Genomic DNA, 24,111 nt, shown 5'->3' with positions numbered 1-24,111 from the left:
TCTTGAGCACCACTATGTAGGAGATGTTACAGATTTTTTACAGTTAAGACCTACAATTTGCCAAAAATGCTGCCATTGTTATGTGCTACTCAGATATAAAACATGTCTGTAATTAGCAAACCTGTGCTGTGAGGTCAGTGGGTGTGAAAGAACTGTGAAATTCTGCATCTGGGTTACTTTCTGGGTTTGCCACTAAGATGATGAAAGAAGCATTTAATACTAACAGTTCAAGTATTGTACAGGTGTGTTAAAGCTGAGAATGATTTTCATGTTAAAGAACTGTGGTAACTAAGCTGTGAGTTCTGGTTCAATTTTTGGAAGCAAATTCTTACAACAGTAAATATTTGGGACTAAGAAGAAAAGATGTAATGAGCACTTTGAAACAGCTTCTAAAGTTTGTTTTGCTCAAGTTGCTTATTCCTAATGAGGACACAGATAATGCCTATGCTAAGGAAGAGTGAACCAAGTGATTTGCTTGAGAAGTTTCCAAAAATATTTATAGTTTTTCCTAGAATAACTTACAACTATATTAAAAACTCCATTCCCTTTAAAAAGAAACATATCAAAAGTGCATATTTCAGCATCACAGAATCACAGGATCACAGAATATGCCAAGTTGGAAGAGACCTATAAGGATCATTGAAATCCAATCCAGGCCCTGCACACCACTACCCCCAAGACTCACACCATGTGCCTGAGGGCATTGTCCAAACACTTCTTGAACTCTGGCAGGTTTGGTGCTGTGACCACTGCCCTGGGGAGCTGTTCCAGTGCCCAAACACCCTCTGGGTGAAGAACCTTTTTCTAGTATCCAACCTAAACCTCTCCTGACACAACTTCAGGCCATTCCCTCAGGTCCTCTCATGGCTCACCACCTCTAACAGCTTAATCTGCTCACAATATTCCAGCTGAGGCTGCCCCAGTGCAGAGCAGAGCGGGACAATTGCCTGGCTGGTGATGCTGTGCCTGACGACCTCCAGGACACTGTTGGCCCTCCTGGCTGCCAGGGCACTGCTGACTCATGTTCAACTTGCCATCAACCATACTTCCTCCCTGAGGATTTCTCAGTTTAGAAAAAAAACAAACCACCCTCTCTCCCCCCCCAAAAAAAAAAAACCCCATGGATTTTCCAATTGATTTCAAAATGTTTGCCTCTCTGCCAAGTGGTTTGCATCTGACAGTCAAATACTGCTGGTGAGAACCATCAATTCCTTCAAGAACTTGACACTGCAGCCAATTTATATCCCAAGTGAGTACAAAAGGAGGTGAGTGCAGCTATTACTTTGTTAGATTTAGTCAAAACATCCCCAGAAGAGGCAGGAAGGCATGCTGGGAATTGTCTGATGAGCCTGCTGGGAGAATAATTACACGGCCAGCAGTTTGTTCCTTCATCTTTTGTAGCACCCACTGTAGTGGGTTTTGTGTCATTTGAGCATTTGGCTTTTTGAACTAAAGCATCTTTACTGCCATTGTCTCCCTTCCTAATTCATGGATTATGCAGTCTTGGATGTGCATTCCAGGGCTGCTTTTGTATTACAGGAGGTATTAGAAAATGGAAATACACTCTTCAATATTCCCATTCTTACTTGCAAAGAAATTTTCTGCACCATAGCTGTGATTGAATTACAAAGAGTTGCCTCTTCTGATTGCAATGCTTGCATAGACCTTAGGTCCATTTATGTTTTAATCCTGCTTCTTCAAGCAGGATGAATATCAACATTTTCAATGTATTTTATTATTTTTTTGTTAAACTTTGCTTTTTTTTTTTTAATGTAACAATTTACAGCTTAAAGAGCTTTTAAAGAGCAACTTAGGTATCTGAGAAACAAAGAACTGTTAAGAATTTTGACTCAGAACCTCTTGAAAAAGTAAATGGTTATGAGTCCCTGGAAGACATCATGTGAAAGTATTAGTGAAATAGCAATTCTGAGTTGACAGGAATATCAAAGCTATGAAAGGAATCACATTAAAAACTCCCATTTCCTCTGGTGGGTGTAGCACACAGGGCTTTCAGCTCTCCTGAATGAATGCACATACACGGCCATGTGTCTCCTGATTTACATACATCAAGGTGAACACAAAGGAAGGAGGAGAAAAAGGGGTAAAGGAGGTAAAAATTACCACATCAGAGCCTTTTGCTGCTGCATGCAGATAAAAATGTATTGCTTGTGATTCCAGTGAAATGAGAATCTGTTGGTAGAGAGTTTACTACAATCTATCTTGTCTGTGTGCCTGGGGACTTCAGAACACTAACTTTATTGGAGTGGAGCTGGAAAAACTGGATCATTGGCCAAAGCTTACAAAAACCCCCATTTCCTTGCTATGGAAAGATTATTAGGATTCTTACAAAGATGATTGTATCGAAACATGAGGTAAGTTTTTACCTCAAAAGCAAAACTACTTTTGATGTGAATCCAGCACAAAGCACAATAAAATATAAAAGGGCCTGTGGGATCCTATTTTCTTCCGCATGTGCTTCCCCATTCCTCTCTCTGTTAATGGGTCACCTGGGATGTGCCTTCTTTCCAGCTGAACTAGGGCATCTTAGGAGGGCAGCAAGGATCCAAAGGTTTCCTAAAAGGCATGCTGGTGCTGTAACCAGTTTCTTCAAGGGGGGAAAAACACTCTATCTACCTCATCTCATGGTTATTCACATTAAAAAAGTATAACTTGACTCACCAGCCAGAATCAGCTCCAGCAACCTCCTCCTTACAGCAGTTGGAACTGGAGAAAAGTCCCAAGAAATTACCTTATGGACAAAGAATAAATGACATATTTATATAGTGACAGTTGCTTTTTTTTTGTTCCGTTCATTAAAAATTTGGCTTAACTCAGAACCATGAGAATTTATAATCCTTTTAAGTGTCTCGTAAATTAAGATAATTCATATGTTTCTGAACACTGAATATCTGTCACAAGTCAATTGTGTGTTATGTGTTCCTCATAAGATTATTTTCTCTTATATTTTTAGCTCCTGATCTTTTGAGCTCCCTTTAATTTCATTTTTCATTTAAAAAGCCACTCTAGCTCAGGACTCTAGCTCACTCTAATGAAGTAGAAAAAATGGAAAGTACAAAGATGGTTGAGATGGAAAGGTTGCGAGGGGAGGAAGAAACACAAGAACAATAAATGCCAAAAAATCACACCCCGTCAGAAAGGAGAGTTATTGAGGTTTTATTCCAAGCAGGATGCTCTTACCCCAGTAGTTCTGCCTTTCCTTCCTGTGAGACTGAAATCGTTAATGGCTTAAACATTGTTAAAATCACTGAAAGACTTTTTTCCACTGTAGCAAACTGTGCAAAGAAGCGACTCATCACCAAAGCCCCGAACATGCCTGCTAATCTGGACTGTGACAGGAGCTGGAGATAAGATAAAAGTGGTATAATTGTCCAATTATCCCAGGAGAAAACCCATCCTCAAGTGTGAGAGACCAGAATTCAAATAGCTCAAACAATTCAAGGTGCAGCTGACAATGAGCAAGGTAACACTTAAGCTGTAGTAATAAAGAAATTGGTAACAAAGTCTAGCTGCAAAAGTTAACTCTCTCAAGATTAAAACCCCCATAAATAGAGTGAGAGTGAGAAATCCAGAAAGGGAAAAGTGCTTTCTTTTCTAGGTATAAGGAGATACCATGCTAAGACTGTTTTTACTAATATAAAATTAATTGTAAAAAGAAAACAGGGAAAAAGAAAGAGAGTCCCCCAAGACTGGCTGCTGGCAGGACAAGGAATGATATTTCTGTTGTTTTTCTTCCTGACCAAAACCAGATGGGCAGTTTTATGAGGATGGTGTGAGTTGGCCCGTGCTGCTGGTTCCCATGCAGCACTTCTCGCACATTTAGGTCTGTAGGGTGTCCATGTTCATTAAGCATCCAAATAACCTAAAAATAAAAGAAGCAAAAATTGCTTTAGGAAAGCACCAGTTACCCACAGGCAGTGACAGGATTCCAGTAAATCAAACTCATGTCTCCCTGTAAGTAGGCTACGTTTCACTTTGACAGACAGATTTCTTATTTTTCACTTTGGGGTTTTCCATTTTTTTTCCCTTATGCTTTTGGATGTGTTTTCCTGGTAACTAAGGAAAAATATAATAAAAACATTATTCTCCTGATTTCAGTATGAATTAACTCCTGAGTCTCTGTGAAACCTCCCAAAAGCTATCTCTATGTAGTGGGTTACACCAGAAAGCTGTGATTTAGAATCTCACATGATTAAACTCTACATTGTACAAACAGAGCAGTAAAATTTCATTTAAAATATTAATAATGAAATTCCATTATGGAAATTAATTCTTATAGGCATAAAAGTCAGATTTTATTGCCATCTAACAAGGATTTGTTCAGACAAAAATTTGCCTTCATTCAAAAATATAAAGGATCTCATTTTCTTTTTTTTTGCAAAGTTTTGAAAACAGTGTTGTAGAAATCACTGTCTCATCCAAGATAAAGAAACACACTGTACCCAGGGGATTAAATACCAAAATACCATCCATGCAGCAAACAGAAATATGTTTAGTCAAAGGTCAAATCAAAAGGAATAGGGTGGAAAGACTCCTTGCATGCCAGCAGAAAGTAAGTTTAATTATTCCATGCCATTGCTTGTCTCATTGGAGATAATGAGCTTCATGACAATTCAGTGGCGGGCAAGTGGAAATTCTTTCTTCCAAATTGAAAATTCAGATAAGATAAAAAATAAATTGCATACATATTTTTAAAAAAAGAAGAAAAAAAAAGAAAGAAAAAAAAGAAACTAAAAAAAGAAAGAAAAAAGGAAAAATCAATGCAGGGAAAAATTTAAACCCACATTTAATGACTAAGATATCTACTATGTCTTTTGAGAAGTTACAGATGCAGATTCAGTTATTTCAGACTGAAAGTATTAGCGAGTTCATTCTCAAACCATAAACTTGCCAAAAATCCTGCACAAGAAACTAAACTGTAAAGTCCACATTCTTTGGGTTGATATAAGTTGGGATGGGACTTTGTGTGCACTTGAGTCCATGAGCAGAGTACCATACCCAGGTGCTGCCATTCAGACACAGCCTAGTTCTGTAATACTCCTTGGTGAATAACAACCACACAGGAGATATGAAAAAGGTGTTTGCAGGTGAAGTGAACTGTGAAATGGGCTTTACAAGAAGCAATGTCTGCTTCTGGAGAACTGGTTTCAATGTGCACAGGTCTACACAGGTGTCTGTTTGTTCATACAGTTGTTTATCCTGGCATATTCCAATTTGGAAACTTAATTGTGATGTCAAACTCAGGAGGCTCTCAGGGGGAAGACGGACTACTCTGGAAGGCAGTTCAGAAGAGGAGTCTACCCTGTGTGATTTCCTTTCCTCTGTACAAAAGGGCCTCTGTTAGTTAAGAGAGGGATATTTGCTCATAGAGTGAAAATACCTTCTTCCATGCTCATTTACTGATTATCAGTGCTCTTTATTGCCAAATCACCCTGTACCAACTACTGCCTAGCCCAATACCCTACATATTTTTACATATACACACACACTGTATCTATAATACACTTCAAAACAAGATATGCAGCAAGAGAATTTTGTACCTAGATTGCATCTGATTGTGAAAACACAATCATCAAATAGCTCTGTTCTTCAGTTCTGCTTTTGTTCTCCAAAGGGCTTCCTAAGTGCTTGGGACTGCATTACCTCTTTGTCTTTATATTAAATAGTAATATGCCCAGATACCACTCAGCATCCAATAACATTTCTATGGCTTTGATTCCTGATAGGTTCTACCTTTTTTTGTGATATATTTTCCTACATAATTTAGAAAGATATTTGGAAAGGGACATAAGAAACCATGCTTTCAGATAAAAGAGGCTCTTTCAAATTGGAAACCAACTGGGAATAGGTTGCTCAGAGAAAATACAGGTAGTGGTACAATGCCCTACACCCAGAAAATCTGAAGAAATTGTAGTGTAAGAAGAGTTTTTAAAGCTCTTACAGGATTACAGCTCTTAAGAAAGACAAGAAATCCAGATACTTGACTTTTTTTTTTCTTCAGGTGAGAAAATAATAAAAAAAAAGACAACAGTCAAGTACCAGAATGCAATATAAAAGGGCTGAAAACAAATTTTAGGACTTTTAAGGGAAAGCACATTTTCCCCAACTTTCTTAAAAGAGAATGGCATAGAAGAACACATTCTAAACTCCCCACAAAATTAACTTCCACATTTCTGTGATATATAAGACAAGTCAAGATAGCAACATAATTGTAAGGCAGACACACATTCTGTTTTCATAATGGAAAATTCCAACAGCCTGAGACTTTTTAATTAGAGCATTGAATCTCTGCCGCAGTACCAAGCTCCTTCTGCCAGTGGACAGCTGATTTAGTGACCATCCGGGCCTTCCCTGCATTTGTTCAATCAAAGGTAAAGGAATTTTCAGGATTATTATGAAGTTTGATCTACTCAAGGAGAGTGATTTCTTTCTCCTCTTTCATAGAACACGGTTTTATGGGTAATTAAATTGAAGTATGATTTTGGAAACATTTATGTTACAGAGCTGCTGCTGCTGTTGTTGCACACAGTGCAACTGCCATAAAGGGACAGGGGATGCTGCCACTCTGCCAAGGGAAACTCTGCACTAGGGATGACAAATGGGAAATTTTCTCCTACCCATGGCACAAACAGTGTGTATCAATGGCTTCTCTGCATGCAAGGAAAGATTATGCTCAGATATTTCCTATTTAGTCCCCACCAAATCCAAATCTGCCTAAGAAAAAAAAATTCTTTACAGAGAGAGTAATCAGGCATTGGAATGGCCTGCCCAGAGAGGTAGTGGATTCCCCATCCCTGGAGGTTTTTAAACTGAGATTGAAAGTGGCACTGAGTGCCATGATCTGGTAAAGGGACTGGAGTTGGACCAAGGGTTGGGCTTGATGATCTCCGAGGTCTTTTCCAACCCAATCAATTCTATGATTCTAAGAAAGCAAAAAATATACTATTATTACATTTGATTGGTTATTCCATTTCCAGTTAACCAACTGGAAAACACAAACCACTGGTCTGTCTCCCCAGCATTTGCTCAATTAGTGTGGCAGACTAAACTAGCCAGTGGGACATTTTTCTCCCACTTCTGCATGTGAAACATGTAGCATATTCTCATGGATCCTTCAGCATCCTCCAAACCTAGGTTTTAAATGACTAAAATAATTGCCTTCTCATGAAACTATTTCTGAGAAACTGGGAAATCCCATTTTACTTCCTCTACATTTTTCTTCCAAGAAAATACGAAGAGAGTGACCCATTATGGAGAGAAGTAGATTTTCATGGAGATGGTTATTTGGGCTATTCTCATGGCAGTCTTGGCTATAGATACTTTCAGATTTTATATGAAGTGCACTAATACAGAAACATGAATCTGAATTAACATGAAGAAGCAAAGCAAAAATATCTTGAAGTCACACAGAAGAATAGCCTTCGTAGGTGCATGCTTGCTTTTCTACATTGCCCTCTGTTAGCAGAGTGACAATGAATTATATTGTGAAGGAGAGCTGAGAAGTTGCCTACATCCCAGGACTAAATATTTTCCAGAGTATAAGGAAAAGGGAAAAGCAAATTCAAAACCCCCTATCCACGTACCCCCAAAAATCCCCCAAAAAACCCCAAACCAAACCAACCAAAACAAAGCAAACTAGTCCCACATGGCAGGACAACATTAAAGCTACAGCCTGGTAATTGCTTTATTGCCTGTTTTACATTAGCTCTGCATACCACATGCTATGGTGTTATCCCAGTTTTGGTTTTCCTTAACTGGAAATAAAGCAGCCCATTTTTAGCTTCGCAGATCTGAAAGTAAAACAGAACTCATATTTCTGGTATTTCTAAGCTCCTGCCTTCCTCATTCTGTAGCTCTGGACAGCAGCAATTCACTCAACAGAGATGAAAAGGTCTCTTGTATGTCATCTTTCTGCACATTTCATGAAAGCAGGGAGGGAAGGAAGAAGAGAAATGCTATGTGTGCACCAGTTGAGCAAAATCCTTCTTCAGACACTGGGGAAATTGTATGCCAATTCTCCCTGTGGACAATATTCCATAAAAAACTGTGCTCAAGGAGCTCTATGTTATTATTGTTGAGTTTGATAATAAGAGGTGGTCACAGATCTGCTGGGTTCTGTACACATTTAATCTCTGCTTCACACCTTTCCTAAAACACAAATCAACAGAGGTGAGAACAAGAGATCAGTGAGGTGGGCAGTACTACGATATATGGCCTCCTATCAGTGCTCCTTCAGGCATCACCACAAAAGAAAATATTTAAAGGGGGTCAAAACCATTTTATTCTCCTTTATAGATGGAAAAGCACATTTGCTTTGTGTAGTGAAGTAGAGCTGAAGAGACAGAATGTCCATGCATTCCCTTTTCTTTGAGACCTCACCAAGTCCACCATAAAGAGGGAACACCTATGGGCCTGTGCTTCTCCCATTTGCAAACTTTGAAACCAGTGACCCAAACTCCCTTGTGGTGACCTATTTAGCTTACATTTATGGAGTTGTGACTAATGATACTGCTCCATTATTTCAAGCTCTATCCTCTCTCAGGAGAGACAAATATAGGCAAAGCCCCTTATACTGAGCTAGGGCACTGGACTGATGGTCAGATGAGCTCAGGCACAGCAGACATCGTAAGGCTTGATCAGAAGGCTCATAACTTAGACAGTTTATTCAAGATAGATTAACAGACAGTTCTCATAGCTTATAGTAGAAGTAGATAGTTCCTAGAAGTTCCTATTACATCATCTCACATCCTAGTAGATCTAACTCTCACGCAGTAATATCCACACCTTTTATGCACTCTACATCCAACATGCTACCACATAATTGGTTAACCAATTCACCTTGCATACACCACAGACTCTCATTGGTCACAAGCCACCACACATACTCCAGGTAGCTCTGTTCTCTTTAAGGTAGAACTCCAAACAACTTTCCTTAAGGGATGCACTTACACTCATCCCTACAGACAAGCACTAGGGAGGTTTCATGTTATCATATATTTCACCCTGCAGAATCAAACACCTCCAGGCTGTTACTCTTTCAGCCTTTCACTCAGAACTAGTACCATGTGTGGTTTAGGTCTGTTTTGCCCATACTCCTTTCTCAAGTCCACTTAGTGCACTGGCTTCCATCAGTGATGGTGCATTCCATCTACACACACTTGTAGAGTTGTGTTGAACAGATTAAGAAAGTAAAGTATCTAACATGGAAAAATACAGGCATAAAATGGAATGGCAGGAGGAGGGGTAACTAAAAAACCCTCCAAGCAGTCATGGATTGTGTACATTTTGGATAGTTAAGTCAATAGGGTGCACATCTTCATCTGTCCTTCAAGGTCTCTGAATGTTTTGTATGTTGAGAGGCTGTTTCCAAAAGAGCACATCAACTGGAGACCACGAGGCATTGTTTGAAGAAGCTGGTCAAGGGAATACCATCAAACAGGTCTGGATATGACCATGGAATATTAAAGGGCACGTGTGGGGTGCATAGGTGATTAGAAGGAAACTGGTTGTACTGGAGAAAGAGACTGCATTTCAAGAAAGAAAAGAAACTGCAAGCAGGAGTCAAAAGAACAAATATTTTCCTCAGTTTGATTTAAATTTACTGAATTACCCACAAGTGGATGAAAAACTTATGCAAGGGCATACATAAAGGCACTCTGGAATGATTTGGCTGGCTTCTCTGGATTTGTAAAAAATTAAATGTAGAAGAGATATTTAACCTATGTACTTAGGAGTTATATGAAATGTTACCTTTGTGGCTTTTGTTCTTTTTGCATGCAAACCAGTCTAACCTATTTTCTATCAAAAAGAAAGCTGAAATAACTATGAGGGAGAAACCTCATAGCAGTCTACAAGTTCCTCAAAAGAGGAAGTGGAGGGGCAGGCACTGATCTCTGCTGTGTGGTGAGCAGAGACAGGGCCCGAGGTAATGGCCTGAAATTGTGTCAGGGGAGGTTTAGCCTGGATATTAGAAAAAGGTTCTTCTGCCAGAGGGTGGTTGGGCACTGGAACAGCTCCCCAGGGAAGTGGTTATAGCACCAAGCCTGCCAGAGTTCAAGAATGTTTGGACAACACTCTCAGGCACGTGGTGTGACTCTTGGGGATAGTCCTGTGCAGGGCCAGGAGTAGGACTCAATGATCCTTGTGGGCCCCTTCCAGCTCAGGGTATTCTATCATCCTACAATTCTAAATGTAATGACAGCCTGTTTGGAAAATGTGCAGCTCTGATTCAGAATCACAGCCTCAGTTTTATTCATCTTCCCCACTGTATTGTCTTGTGCAGACAAAAGTGAAACTTCAGCCCATGACTTGAAGGCAAACCTTTCCACATTACATTTACCTCCACAGCCTCTTTTGCATACTTTTATGAACAGTGTATTAAAATCATAATTTAGATCCTCAGTCTCAAGTCTGTACAATTAGAGCAGCAAGGCTCTTGTACCTCCCCCAGATTAGTCTGATAGCTACTGGGTTTCCATTTCTGTGCTTTCCACCAACAAAAATAGCAGCACAACCAGGACACGTTCTGCTTGAGACTGAAGAACAATACAAAATATTCCTTTTTTTTTCTCCTTCCGGGCTCACAACTGACTTCTGTTCTCATCCTGTTAGGGAAACAAACCATTAAACCAAACAAAAGCCAAAGACATCTTACCTTTCCTCTCTAGGACAATTCAAGTGTTGACTCCTCTAGCACTGAGTCCTCCAGGAGAGAAAACTGATTTGAGTTGCTTACAGCTCCTCTGGTGAATCATCTCCCTGGGGGATGGCATGTGCTGTTACCTCCCGTGAGCTTTCAAACCAGAGGGGTTATTTCTTTCATTGTAGGTCACATACCACAAGGATGAATCTAACACATCTACTATTTATGATAAATAGAGAGTGCAAAAATGATACTTGGGAAATACTCAGTAATGTCTGCTCTACTAGAAAACATCACTTCTGTGCAGAATACTAAAACAGGCATTCACAGGATCATAGAATTTTTAGTGTTGGAAGGGACCTCTGGGGATCATGCAGTCCATCCCTCCTGCCAAGGCAGGGTCACCTAAAAGAGGTTACACAGGTGTCCAAGTGGATTTGAAATGTCTTCAGAGGGGAAGACTCCATGACTTCTCTGGGTAGCCTGTTCAGGGCTCTGCCACCTTGTGTGTTAAGAAGTTCTTTCTCATGCTTAGGTGGAACTTCTTGTGTTTTAGTTTATGGCCATTGCTCCTTGTCCTGTCACTGAGCACAACTGAAAAGTATCTGGCAACATCCTCCTGGCACCAGCCTTTGAGATATTTATATGCATTAATGATATCCCCTCTCAGTCTTCTCTTCTCCAGACTAAACAGGCCCAGCTCTCTCAGTTCATCCTCATAAGAGATGCTCCAGACTCCTCATTATCTTTGATGGACCCTCTCCAGTATCTCCTTGTCTGTTTTGTACTGAGGAGCCCAGAACTGGACATAGCACTCCAGATGTGGCCTCACTAGGGCTGAATAAAGGTGAAGGATCACCTCTCTCAATCTGCTGGCTACACTGTCACTGATGCACCCAGTGATCCCAGTGGCCCTCCTGGCTGCACGGGCACACTGCCAGCTCATAGTCACAAACTAGGACTCCCAGGCCCTTCTCTGCAGAGCTGCTCTCCAGTAGGTCAACCCCCAGCCTGTGCTGGTGCTTGGGGTTATTCCTCCCCAAGGGCAGGACCCTACATTGCCCTTGCTGAACCTCATTAGGTTTATCTCTGCCCAGTTCTCCAGCCTATCAAGGTCCTGTTGAAGGGCAGCACAGCTTTCAGGTATATCAGCCACTCCCCCCAGGTTTGTATCATCAGCAAACTTGCTGAGGGTACATTCTATGCCTTTATCCAAAGGTCATTAATGACCAAATTGAATAAGACTGGAGCCAGTACTGATCCCCGGGAAATGTCACTGACTACAGTTTCCAACTGGATTCTACTCTGCTGATCAGTCATGATGCTCTGAGCTCTGCCATTCAGCCAGTTCTTCATCCACCTCACTTCCCATCCATCCAACCCACATTTCCTGAGTTTATCTACTAGAATGTTATGGGAACCAGTGTTAAAAGCCTTGCTGAAGTCGAGGTAGACAACATCCACTGGTCTCCCCTTGTCAATCCATCCTGCCACACCATCCCATAAGGCTATCAGATTGGTCAAGCATAATTTCCCCTTGGTGAATCCATGCTGACTACTTCTGGTGAACTTCTTTTATTCTACATGCTCGATGATAATCATAGTTGGAAAATGAAGCAATTTCTCATAGTTCCAGAGACATTTTTTTCCCAGCCAACCTGGATATTAGCTGAAGGAACATAACAGATTCTGATTTTTATTTCAGTTTTTAAGAGTGTCACTTACCAAAATTAGCATAATGGCCACAACAGGTACTGATCTTTGCTCCTATTACCGCAATGCTTGAGATTCCTGAAGTAAGATGGGTATTATCAAGGCTTTAACTTTACTCAGATCAGTTTAACTGACATGAAATGAAGTATTTCTATGAACATGATTGGGAGTTAGATGAGGGTTTATTAGACAATACCCAAGAGTTGTGTGAGCTTTTGCTTTTAGTAATGACATCAACAAGAAGACAAAAATTGAGAAAAACAGTTTGGATAGTCTTACAGCTTTAGGTTCCTGAACAAAAGTCTTCTCACAGGATTTCAGAACTACAGAAAAGTACAGTGGAAACTGAGGCAAAGTACAGTGCAAGAGGGTTTTTATGCTGACATAACTGTTACATCAGCTATAACGAGTAAAACTAAAGTTACAAAAGCTTGAAGATTCTAGCAAAGGAACTAATTTCAACAATAAGAGGAACCACAACAGAGGGAACTGAAATAATTAGATTTGCTGAGTTGCAATTGTTTCTAAATAATGACAGGCATGGAAATTTTCAGTAATTTTGACAGAGGAGTAACCTGTGAATGACAAAAGCAGTGTTCTCTTTAATGCACACAGCTGGCAAGAGAAGAAGTAACCTGTTTAACACAAATCATGTTCTTTCTACCTGCAAACTGCCTTAAAAATTCAGCTGCTTTTTCTTTGGTGGAGCTCTGGTTCAGGTTTTCATTGTCTCACCTGTCTACAGCTGAGCTTCCTCTTCCTGGTTTCAACAAAACTACTTTCTCTCCCTATAAAACTGTTCAACGCATTGCAGAAAAAAGTATTTTGCTGACTTACCACCTCTGTAGTATTTCATACTCTGCATCCCTCATCTACCTCTTTCTTCTCCTCTTGGATCCAATAGCTCAGCTCCTTGCTCTTACCCACTTCCATCAAAGCACACTCTGGTCAGTGCTTGCTCACAGCTGACCAAGAAGTTAAAAGATGACTCTCCAGCTGGTGGTACTCTCCAATACTGCTCCCTCCTCTTTTATCACATTCCTTTACAAAATGAGAAACTTCCTGTAAAGAAAATCTGCAGTCACTTAAATTCCCGCTTAAGACTCACTGATGCCTTCATGAACACAATGCATGGCCCCCATACGGTTGTTACTCCCTTCACATTTATTCCAAACTCTCAAGCTCAGCTGGATCCAACCTTTGGTTTTACATCTGCTCATTTTCTTATCACATACTCAGATTACAAAAACTGTGAGGTGAGGGCTGGGCTTTGTTTCCTACAGCTTCAGAAACACTCCTTTACCAGATGAGCAGTTAAGCCTTTCAGAGATGCGAGCACAAGATCTCACTTTATGTAAAGCCTGGGACATACATGACTGAAATCCAGGTTCTTCATGTGCCCCAGAGAGAATGCTGAGCCCATATTTAGTTTGGGAATCATCCCTGTTTTTTCCCCTCAGCTGGGATAAAGTGGTATGCTTCCTGGCCAGCTGCCTCAAGGAGGTGGGCATGATCACTGTGATACCCTCTGTGAGCAGTCACTCACTGATACTCCTTTGGCTCATTATGTGATAAAGAAATAAGGTCCCTAAAAGGACCAGGGACATAAAATGACAGTGCTGCATTACAATCCACTTTATTAGGCTGATATGTCTAAGGTTTGGTTCTTTCAGCTATCTTCAGTCATCAGCTGTGGCAGCACTGCTGAAGCACTGTGGGGTTCATCACAGCAAGAATCTCCTCATTGCACCTTTTATTCATGAGGAATTGTCACAGAGCAACCACGTGGAAAATAAGTAGTTGCAGACCTGCACACAGAATAGCACCTGGGTTTTTTTTTTTTCCCCAGAGCCAAACTGCAGTCACCAATCTTGTCACCAGAGAAGACAGCCATGCTGTGGAGTGTGACAGCAGGGACAAAGAATGACTTTTGTTGGATAGAGAGGACCAGATTTCTGGGTAGCCTCAGCTCCTCCCTTTGCAGTGCTTTCAATCTTTTGGGGTGCATATTAAAGACTGTTTGTAGCTATACAGTCAAATTTGTCACCACATGAAAGTTGTCATGTGACCAAGGCAAATTTTCTAATAAAAGTCAAGATTTTTAATTCAAGTATTCTCATCATTATTTGTGGATGATGCAATGCAGCTGCACAGCAAATCACTACTCATGCAAATCCACTGACATAAATAGTTTTTGAAGAAACAGTCCCTTGAAAGATGCTCTCATACCTTTTAGAAAGGAAATAACAAATACATGAAACTAAACAAAAAATAATAGGAAGAGTGTGTGCATGCTACTTTCTTGTCATAATTTTAATTAGTCAGGGACCCACAGTAGACCACACAACAGTATGAAATCATAGCAGAAAAAATTGTGTCTGTAGGTGTCTCCCGGAAGTAGATTTTTCTATTTACTTAATTTCGGGGTGTGTAGGGGCGTGTGTGTGCAGACATGTAAAGCCAAAACCTGTAAAGAAAGAAGGAGTTAAGCAGAGAATAGAAAATAGCAGAAAAGAGCAAGAGGAGGAATGGAGCAAAGCATCAGTGCAGAAATGAAAACCAGGTTCAGAAGTAAGAGGAGAAAGGCCAGCAAGAAAGGAGTTGGACATCAAGCAGCAAAGGCCACTTCTCAACAAGCAGTGACAAATTGCTCAATCTCCTTCTTTTCAGACAGAAAGGAAAGGATGGCAGGGGGCACTGGGGAACAGGAGATATGCCCTGTACAGATTTGACAGAAGCCACAGGACCTCTAGCCCACAGCACTTGCACATGCAGGTCACTGCACAGTGACACACCGCTGACAGTCAACAAAAAGAACATTATTTACTTTAGAGATTAGCCCTGGAAAATGGGATCCACCATCCAGGGACCCAATGGCCTACGACAAAAGCATCATTTCTCATCACTTGACTCTTTCACAGAGTAATTAATCTTTTCAGAAAGCTTCTAGGCAGGAGACTCTCAGATTCATCTCCCCTTGTCCCTGCTGAACAGATTTTCCCTGGGCAAGCAGCCCCAGTGATCTGAAGGACTGTGGCCCCTCAGAAACTGTGCCCTGTTCAAGGTCACTGAAGGTGGCCAAAGGAAGCTCTTGCCATGCTGAGTCCTGCCTGACCTCAGAGGAGCTGCTTCATTTACAACAGCCTCCTCTTCATTTCCTGAGGCTTAAATTATCTCAGGGCATTTCTGCTTATGAACATTTTAACTCTCACACTATATTGCAATGTTAAAATTGGAATGTAATTTCAGGAAAACGTATAGCCAACCATGAAAGCAAAATATAAACTACAACAAATAAAGAAGTCAACATGAAAAACTTCTTTGGAATAATATGGAGGTGCCTGTAAATAATACAAACACAGGTTTAATAGAAAATAGCCACAGAAATCACTGCAAGTAACTATGGGAAAGCTGATAAGAGAAAAAATTGTGAGGCTATAACTACTGAAGAGGTCTTATGATGTGACCTGCTTATAAAATATGGATCCTAAGCATACCTCTACAGCAGCGAGTTTTGTCATATCTATATTAAACCACTATAAGGAGTTTCCCTTTTCCCTTTTCCCCAGTAGTTACTATTTCACACAAATCTGTTGCTTTTAATGATCCAAATACTAATCAAAGCAATAGTATGTTACTTCATGAAATTGGTCCAAATGCCACAAATAAACAGTATTTGGAAAAGGATTTTGTTATGAAAATCTCCATTCCCCATCCCCTTTTTTTTCAGTTTTACCTTTCATGTTTAGTTAGAGCTTCTGAAGATCCCCTTTTTCTCTTGCTGCCAAAAGAACCAATGAAATGCTGCATGTAATTTTTCAAAAGGTTTTTTCAAATGATATTTTCAGGTAGTTTCTTGGGGGAAAGTGCAGTCTTCCCCTTATGCCCTTAGAAACTGGGTACCTGGCACGACATGGCTGAACACCTGGGGTGCAGTCAGTGCAATCACTTACATTGTCAGAACCATTTATGCTTCCCAGGGCCGATGGAGGGCCAGTGCTTGGGTGTGCATCTCAGTTCCCAGGCAGGCTTTGTGTGTTGGGCTCTGCTAAGCAAGTAGATTTTCTCCTCTGTGTCCCACTAGAAGAGAGTTTCTAGCTGTGCTGCTTAAGTGTTGCACATAAAATAAGGCATCACACATGAGACAAAAGTCAGGAGTCACTGAATTTTGATCACAGAAGATCACATTTTTCATCCTTACAGTGAGGTAGAAAAGACCTCCAGAATTCCTTCTGCACACAACCCATACCAAGGACTCCAGAATCAGTGAGTGTTAATTTCACTTTTAGAATCATAGAATCATAGAATCGATTGGGTTGGAAAAGACCTCCAAGATCATCAAGTCCAACTCTTGGTCCAACTCCAGTCCCTTTACTAGTTCACGGCAACCAGTGCCACGGCCAATCTCAGTTTAAAAACCTCCAGGGATGGGGAATCCACCACCTCTGTGGGCAGCCCATTCCAATGCCTGATTACTCTCTCTGGAAAGAATTTTTTTCTGATATCTAACTTAAATTTCCCCTGGCAGAGCTTGAGCCTGTGCCCTCTTGTCCTGTTGCTGAGTGCCTGGGAGAAGAGACCAGCCCCCACCTGGCTACAACTTCCCTTCAGGTAGTTCTAGACAGTAATGAGGTCACCTCTGAGCCTCCTCTTCTCCAGGCTAAACAACCCCAGCTCCCTCAGCCTCTCCCCATAGGGCTTGTGCTCCAGTTCCTTCACCAGCCTTGTTGCTCTTCTCTGGACTCACTCCAGCACCTCAATATCCTTTCTGAACTGAGGAGCCCAGAACTGAACACAATACTCAAGGTGTGGCCTCACCAATGCAGAGTAGAGGGGAAGGATCACTTCCCTGGGCCTGCTGGCCATGCTATTTTTGATACAGGACAGGATCCCATTGGCCTTCTTGGCCACCTGGGCACACTGTTGGCTCATGTTGAGCTTCCTGTCAATTAGTACCCCCAGGTCCCTTTCTGCCTGGCTGCTCTCCAGCCACTCTGTGCCCAGCCTGTAGCGCTGCAGGGGTTTGTTGTGGCCAAAGTGCAGGACCCGGCACTTGGCCTTATTGAACTTCATCCCATTGGAATCAGCCCATCTCTCAAGTCTATCCAGATCCCTCTGCAGAGCCCTCCTGCCTTCCAGCAGGTCGACACTCCCTCCCAACTTGGTGTCATCAGCAAATTTGCTGATGATGGACTCAATCCCCTCATCTAAATCATCAATAAAGATGTTAAACAGGACTGGACCCAACACAGACCCCTGGGGAACACCACTGGTGACCGGCCACCAGCTGGATGCAGCTCTGTTCACCAGCACTCTCTGGGCCCGACCCTCCAGACAGCTCCTAATCCAGGAGAGGGTACACTTGTCCAGGCCATGGGCTACCAGCTTTTCCAGGAGTATATTATGGGAGACAGTGTCAAAGGCCTTGCTGAAGTCCAGATAGACCACATCCACAGCCTTCCCCTCATCCACCAGGTGGGTCACCTGATCGTAAAAAGAGATCAGGTTGGTCAGACAGGACCTGCTCTTCCTAAACCCATGCTGACTGGATCTAATCCCTTGTCCACCCTGAAGGTGCTGTGTGATTGCACTCAGGATGAACTGCTCCATAACCCTGCCAGGCACGGAGGTCAGGCTGATAGGCCTGTAGTTGCCAGGGTCCTGCTTGCAGCCCTTTTTGTGGATTGGGGTGACATTCGCCAACCTCCAGTCATCTGGGACCTCCCCAGAGAGCCAGGACTGTTGGAAGATGATGAAGAGCAGTTTGGCAAGCTCTTCTGCCAGCTCCCTCATCACCCTGGGATGGATCCCGTCTGGTCCAGTTCCTTTAAAGAATGCATCAACTAACATGAACTAACAATTCCTCAGCATTTTTCTTTCTCACAATCAGAGTTCATTTTCTTTTTTTTTTTTTTTAACTAGATGAACTGGAGAGAAGGCTCCACTTCAATACACAGCTACCATTAGGGCAGTGTTTCAGTGCAGGAAGATAAAATATAGCTCTGTACTGTACCCCTGTGTATTGTTTAATTCTCTAAATGGCCAAGAGGCAGACAGTGGTTAAAGAAGTTTGGCTGTGCAAACCCAGTAGTGCCACCAGTTGCTTAAGTGGAGCCCTTCTGACCAGTATTTTTCTTGTGCTTTCTGTTTTTGCCTGTCACCCAGGACAGGCATCTTCAAAGTACAGATGTGCTTTAATATGATATAATCCATGTCCTCCAAATTGTCCTCTGGAGCTATCCAGGAGGTCATTAAGGGATATGGTCATTAAAAGAGTGTGACAAACAGCCTCATACAGGACAGAACACTGGGGAATATCAAGACCTGGGGACTGTCTGAAAGTTCTCCCTGACGCAAAAAGCACAAAGCAGGTGGGTGGAGAAAGGAAACTAGAGAATCTCCCAGAAAAGTCCCTTCCTTATTTTGGTCTTTTCAGCTCAATCACTTCTACCTGTTTTTCACTCACCACCTTGACTGTTTGCCAGGGCTGATAAACAAACTAGGTGACTCCTTTACATATACAAGTGGAAATCAGTGGCTGAAGCCACCCAGATAGAAACTTGCTCTGGCTTAGATGTTGACAGAAGAAACCTGAGTGTTTCAGGTTTGAACTGCTCTCTGCAGCATGGATGAAGTGCTGGCAAACAGCCCAGGGGAGAATTAAACAGCCTCTTCACTGTTTTTGGGCTATCACTTTTACCCATCTTACAAGGATTCACAGCTTTACTGGCAGCAAGGCACTTGTGTCCCAGATGGATTCCTCATAGCAGTTTGTAGTGGTAGATCCAACACAAAAACTCTCCATGCTTCACAGTGGGCACAGCTATTATGGGTTCAAAGCAAAGGCAAAAGAAAAGGTGGGAAGAGCTTAAAACAGGTTCAGCCACTGCTGATACAATTGTTCTCTTATTATAAGAGCAGCTTTCAAACTCAAAGGCCCCCCTACCCGAACCTCAAGTATCCAGAGAGCCACTGAACTGTTCCTTGGAGAGCCTAGAGAAAAAGGACATAGGTCTGTTAGACAAGACTCAGCTGCAAAATCAGCAGGATTTAAGGCAGCTGGGATCTAAGGCAGCTTTCCATTACTGGCCTTTGGTTGTTCTCTTTCTCCCACAGACAGTGGCACTCACCCAGCAGACCCACTCTGACACTGCCCCACTGTATTTGAACTGCATGAGACATCCCCAGAAAGCTCTCTCAGCTTAGGAAATGGTCCAAACAGTTCCAATGCCCCAGCAAATTACCAGCAGGTGTGCAAAGACATAATACTTAATAATGCATAGCCTAAACTATGGGCTTTGCAAGATTGACACATCAGGGTGGGTACATCCTGTGGGTTCAAATCTCTCTTCCCAACACATAAAACAGGAGCAGCCAGAGAAGGGACAGTGCCTATATTTTCACTCAGCAATTGCACTCAAATTACAACAACTAGCACTAGCATCTGATAATAACTGCCAGCTTGTGCAAACTGAAGCTTTGAACACAGAACAGGTTGTAGGGTTTTGTTTTATTCTTCTGCTTTTTTTTTTTGGTTGTTGAATGTTTGCTCAGAGTACTGAGCTACTCTGAGGGGTTGGCCCTAGTCAAGCTGGCAATTGATCAGAGTACAAAATCTCTTTTTCTCAAAAGTTATAGTCAGGGGATATTTACCATGAGAAAATATAGGGGGGGTGTTTGTTGGTTGGTTTTTGTTTTGTTTTGGGTTTTTTTGTTGTTTTTTTTTTTAACAGATTCAGCAGCACACAGTCCAAACTGCAGTGTGGTGATGAGAAATGGGGATACCTAAGCAATGCCACCTCATCTGTCTTATCTTGAGATAGTCTTCATCCTGCACAGTGTCTATAGACAGTGTAATAATCCCGTCTTAACTGGGGTCTGCTCCTCACAGGTTTGCAAGAGCTGCAGGGGAAATGCTCAGCAATAGGAGACATTCTTGGGGTGAACCCTTGGTCTTCAAATGCTGGAAACAGTTAAAATTACAGAAACAGGAAGGAACAAGTGAGAACCATTTCCCACACAGGCTAGAGCCAAAACAGTCTGCTGGCTAAGGCTGAAGAACAAAGATTCTAATTTATATGGCCTCAAAGGTTTTTGTGGTTCTGCAGCTTCCCTTTCATGGCATTAGCCAAGGCTCAGGCAGACTGAACAGCAAGATCTAGAGCTCAAGGTCTGCCAAGAGGTCCAGAGCACCTACTGTTGTGTACTTGTCACTGCAGGTCCACAGCAAATACCACAAGGGCTGCACATGGTCAGCCAGCAGCACTCACTTGATCTGGATCAGTCCATGGTGGTTTTGACAGATTAGCCTACACACCACAGTGTTTTTTATACTGACTTTGTGAGAATAAACAACACTTGATCTGACATAAAGCATGCTAGCACAACAATAAGCTGTTAAGCCTATTGCTTTTGAACACATCTGAATTACCAAAGTGAGTTTATACTGGATCGCTGCTGTGTGCCATGCAACCAGAACCTCTCCAATCCCAAGTTAGAAGTTTTAAAGTTGCATTTACTGTATAAACAATAGATGGCCTCAGCTGAACTCTCGAAAATGAATCTGCTCAATGTACTACATGCCACCTGGTACACTGCTGCTAACTATGCCAGTAGAGAAGTATGTTTCAATGACAGCTGGAATTTCCCTAGCGCCTCTCCCTCATGCTTCAGCAGCAGACAGAATCCCAGTAGGGTGAAAAAGGAGGAGCATATGGCTAAATCCATTACGGACGTTCTTACAGCATTTAACTTCTGTCCCTGGGCTTGTTTAAATGCAATTTGCAGTGCACCTTCTCTTTTTCCCAGCAAGGACCACTGAGGTGGAACATGCACACAGGCTAAAGCTAAAAGAGATCCGGTGGAAAAGAGGAACAAACTGTGGATGCATGTGTCAAGGGCCAGGAAATAATCTACAGAAACATCATACCTCATAGGAAGATAAATATGCAGCTGAGAGGCAATTATGTAAGAGTTATGGGAAACAGCAGCTCTGGGACCTGTTACCACAACTGCCTCAAGAAAACGGTACTTCGTGTTCTGAAGCAATGATGAAGAAGGAGAGGTTTTTCATGATGTGACTAATGCTTGCAGAGATGATACTTGGCTCACAGACACCCAGGCTAAAGAGAAGCTGGCTGCCATTCCTGCAGCCAGGGTGCACAAACAATGGGCAGTTGATTGCAGTTGACACAGTCTCAGGAGCATTGAGAACCGCAAGATTAGACTTGATAAGTAGTTGGAAGAATTAAGCTCATTTGGAGGCTAAACAGCAAGTGTGATTGCCGACAAGAAAACTCCAAAAAGCAAGTCATGCTATCACAGAACATACTACGACTGAAGTACAGAATATCAATCTTAGCTGACCACTAGGGCAGGGCCAGCCACAGGCTTGAATAATGAATTAGGCACCAGATTTCATCTGAAATACAAGGTGCAAGGGAATATCAATGAGGAAGTTTTTGTTCTCTTCCAAAGTGGGTCTCTCTAAAAAGCCTCTGTAATTTTAAGGAGAGATTTTCCAGAACAGCACACTGAGTTTAGAAGCAGTCCCCTCTGTGTCTATCAACCAGTCCATCCCAGTCTGCCCAAGCTCAGGATTCACAACATGGAAGCTGGCCAAGCCCAGGCATTGCTGCAAAGAAATTGCACCACAACTTCTTCCCCAAAGCTGGTGTCAACCCAAAGCCACTGAGCCACATACTATAAATAACTAAGGTCACTCAACCCCGCTAAATAAGCCTTCTTACTTTAAAAACCTGCGGCATCTGCAATATCAGGCTGGGGTTTTACTGTGACAGGAGATACAAATCAAACATTCAAACCTTTGCCACATCGCCAGGTACAATTATTAATGGAAGACAGAACCTCAGCTGCCTGCCAAGGGACCCCATGTCAACCAACCTGGATCCAGAGAGACTCATTGTCTTAAACATCACAACACTTTCACCTGAAAAGAAGGTGCTGAAGTGTGATGACTATTAAATGTGCTGTGAATGGAATATGAGACTGAATATTCACAGGCTGCATCTGAAAAGAAATGAACCCACTTAAATATTAAATATTCACTGAAGAACTAAGACCCATCAACTATATACCCACAAGACTGCATAAGACTCACAGCTTGTAAAGCTTTTAAAACAATCAGTTTACAATGAATGCTGTAAGGTAAGAACACACCCAAGAACTGGAATTTGTAAAATAAAGTAGAAAAACATGCTATGAGCAAGACACCAATTTTGAAGGACTACATACTTTACAACTCCAGCAACAATTCTATGTCCCACTAGGAGCTTGAGGAACAGCAGCACTGGTGTAAAATCAATGGTCTGTAGCATACCCAAATGGACAGACACTCAAATGTGCATGGGTGGAGAGGCAGATATAATCTACGCTCCTAGGCATGGAGCAATTCTTTTGCAACCTACAGTGGGTACACAGTCTGCTCACAACACAACACAACAAGAGCACTGAGCAGACACTGCGTGTCGTAGCACTGGATGTATCACTAAGGCAACTGGCCAGATCTCTGACTGCAGGAGACATTCCCAGCAGGGGCTGTTTCCAGCTACAAGCACTGCACCCAGATGCACTACTGAAGGCTCTGCAAAACTGTAAGAACTGTCTCAACATTAAACAATATCTCTCCATTGGACTTCTACTGAGCCAAAACACTCCCAAGAATCACCAAATGGGTCAGGTTGGAAGGGACTGCAGTGGGTCATCTGGTCCAACCTCCCTGCCCAAGCAGGGTCAATTCCAGAGCACATGGCACAGGATTGTGCCCAGACGGTTCTGCAATATCTCCAGTGAGGGAGACTCCACAGCCTCTCTGGGCAACCTGTTCCAGTGCACAGTCACTTGCACAGTAGAGAAGTTCTTCCTCATGTTCAGATGGAACTTCCTGTGTATCAGTTTCTGCCCATTGTCTCTGGTCCTATTGCTGGCACAGCTGAGAAGAGCCTGGGTCCATCCTCTTGGCACTCCCACTTCAGATGCTTATAAATGCTGACAAGGTCCCCTCTCAGTCATCTCTTTTTGACACAAAACAGGCCCAGTTCCCTCAACCTTTCCTCGTAAGAGAGAGGATCCAGTCTCCTAATAACTTTGTAACCTTCCACTGCACCCACTCCAGGAGCATCATGTCTCTTGCACTGAGGAGCCCAGAACTAGACACAGCACTCCAGGTCAGGCCTGGACACACTGCTGGCTCATGGGCAGCTTGTTATTCACCAGGAGCCCCATGTCCTTCTCCACAGAGCTGCTTTCCATCTGGCTGGCCCCCAGCCTGCACAGGTGCATGGCATTCTTCCTCCCCAGGTGCAGACTCTGCACTTGCATTTGTCGAATTGCAGACAATTATCTTCCCATCTCTCCAACCTGTCAAAGTCCTTCTGAAGAGCTGTACAGCCCTCTGGGGTATCAGTCACTCCTCTCAGCTTTGTGTCATCAGCAAACTTGCTGAGGAGGCACCTGCCCCCTCACCAAAGTTACTGATGAACAAATTCAACAATACTGGGCCCAGTACTGAGCACTGGGGGAGCACTAGTGACAGGCCTCCAACTAGACTCTGTGCCACTGGTTATCACCCTCTTGGATCTGCCATTTAGCCAGCTCTAAATCCACCTCACTGTCCACTCATCCAACTCACACTTCCTAAGTTTGCCTACAAGAATGCTGAGAAAGACAATGTCAAAAGCCTTGCTGAAGTCAAGGCAGACTATCACATTCCATGGTTG

At 42.4% G+C, this 24,111-nt stretch overlaps 1 long non-coding RNA gene across 3 annotated transcripts in view; it reads right to left on the bottom strand.

Annotated features, from left to right (window-relative positions):
* LOC139672137 (uncharacterized) overlaps nucleotides 1-24,111 on the bottom strand; it is a 62,540-nt gene that overhangs the window by 5,135 nt on the left and 33,294 nt on the right. For 2 of the 3 annotated variants that reach the window (XR_011697868.1, XR_011697870.1), the window contains exon 4: nucleotides 2,680-3,880. This is a non-coding gene — a long non-coding RNA (uncharacterized lncRNA). The remainder of the gene's footprint in view (nucleotides 1-2,679; nucleotides 3,881-24,111) is intronic. The other variant, XR_011697869.1, reaches the window with a different exon arrangement.

The sequence above is a fragment of the Pithys albifrons genome, chromosome 5 (genome assembly GCF_047495875.1).
Source record: "Pithys albifrons albifrons isolate INPA30051 chromosome 5, PitAlb_v1, whole genome shotgun sequence".
Taxonomy (NCBI): domain Eukaryota; kingdom Metazoa; phylum Chordata; class Aves; order Passeriformes; family Thamnophilidae; genus Pithys; species Pithys albifrons.
The sequence above is the reverse complement of the archived record's forward strand: the minus strand, read 5'-3'. Positions and strand labels throughout refer to the sequence as shown.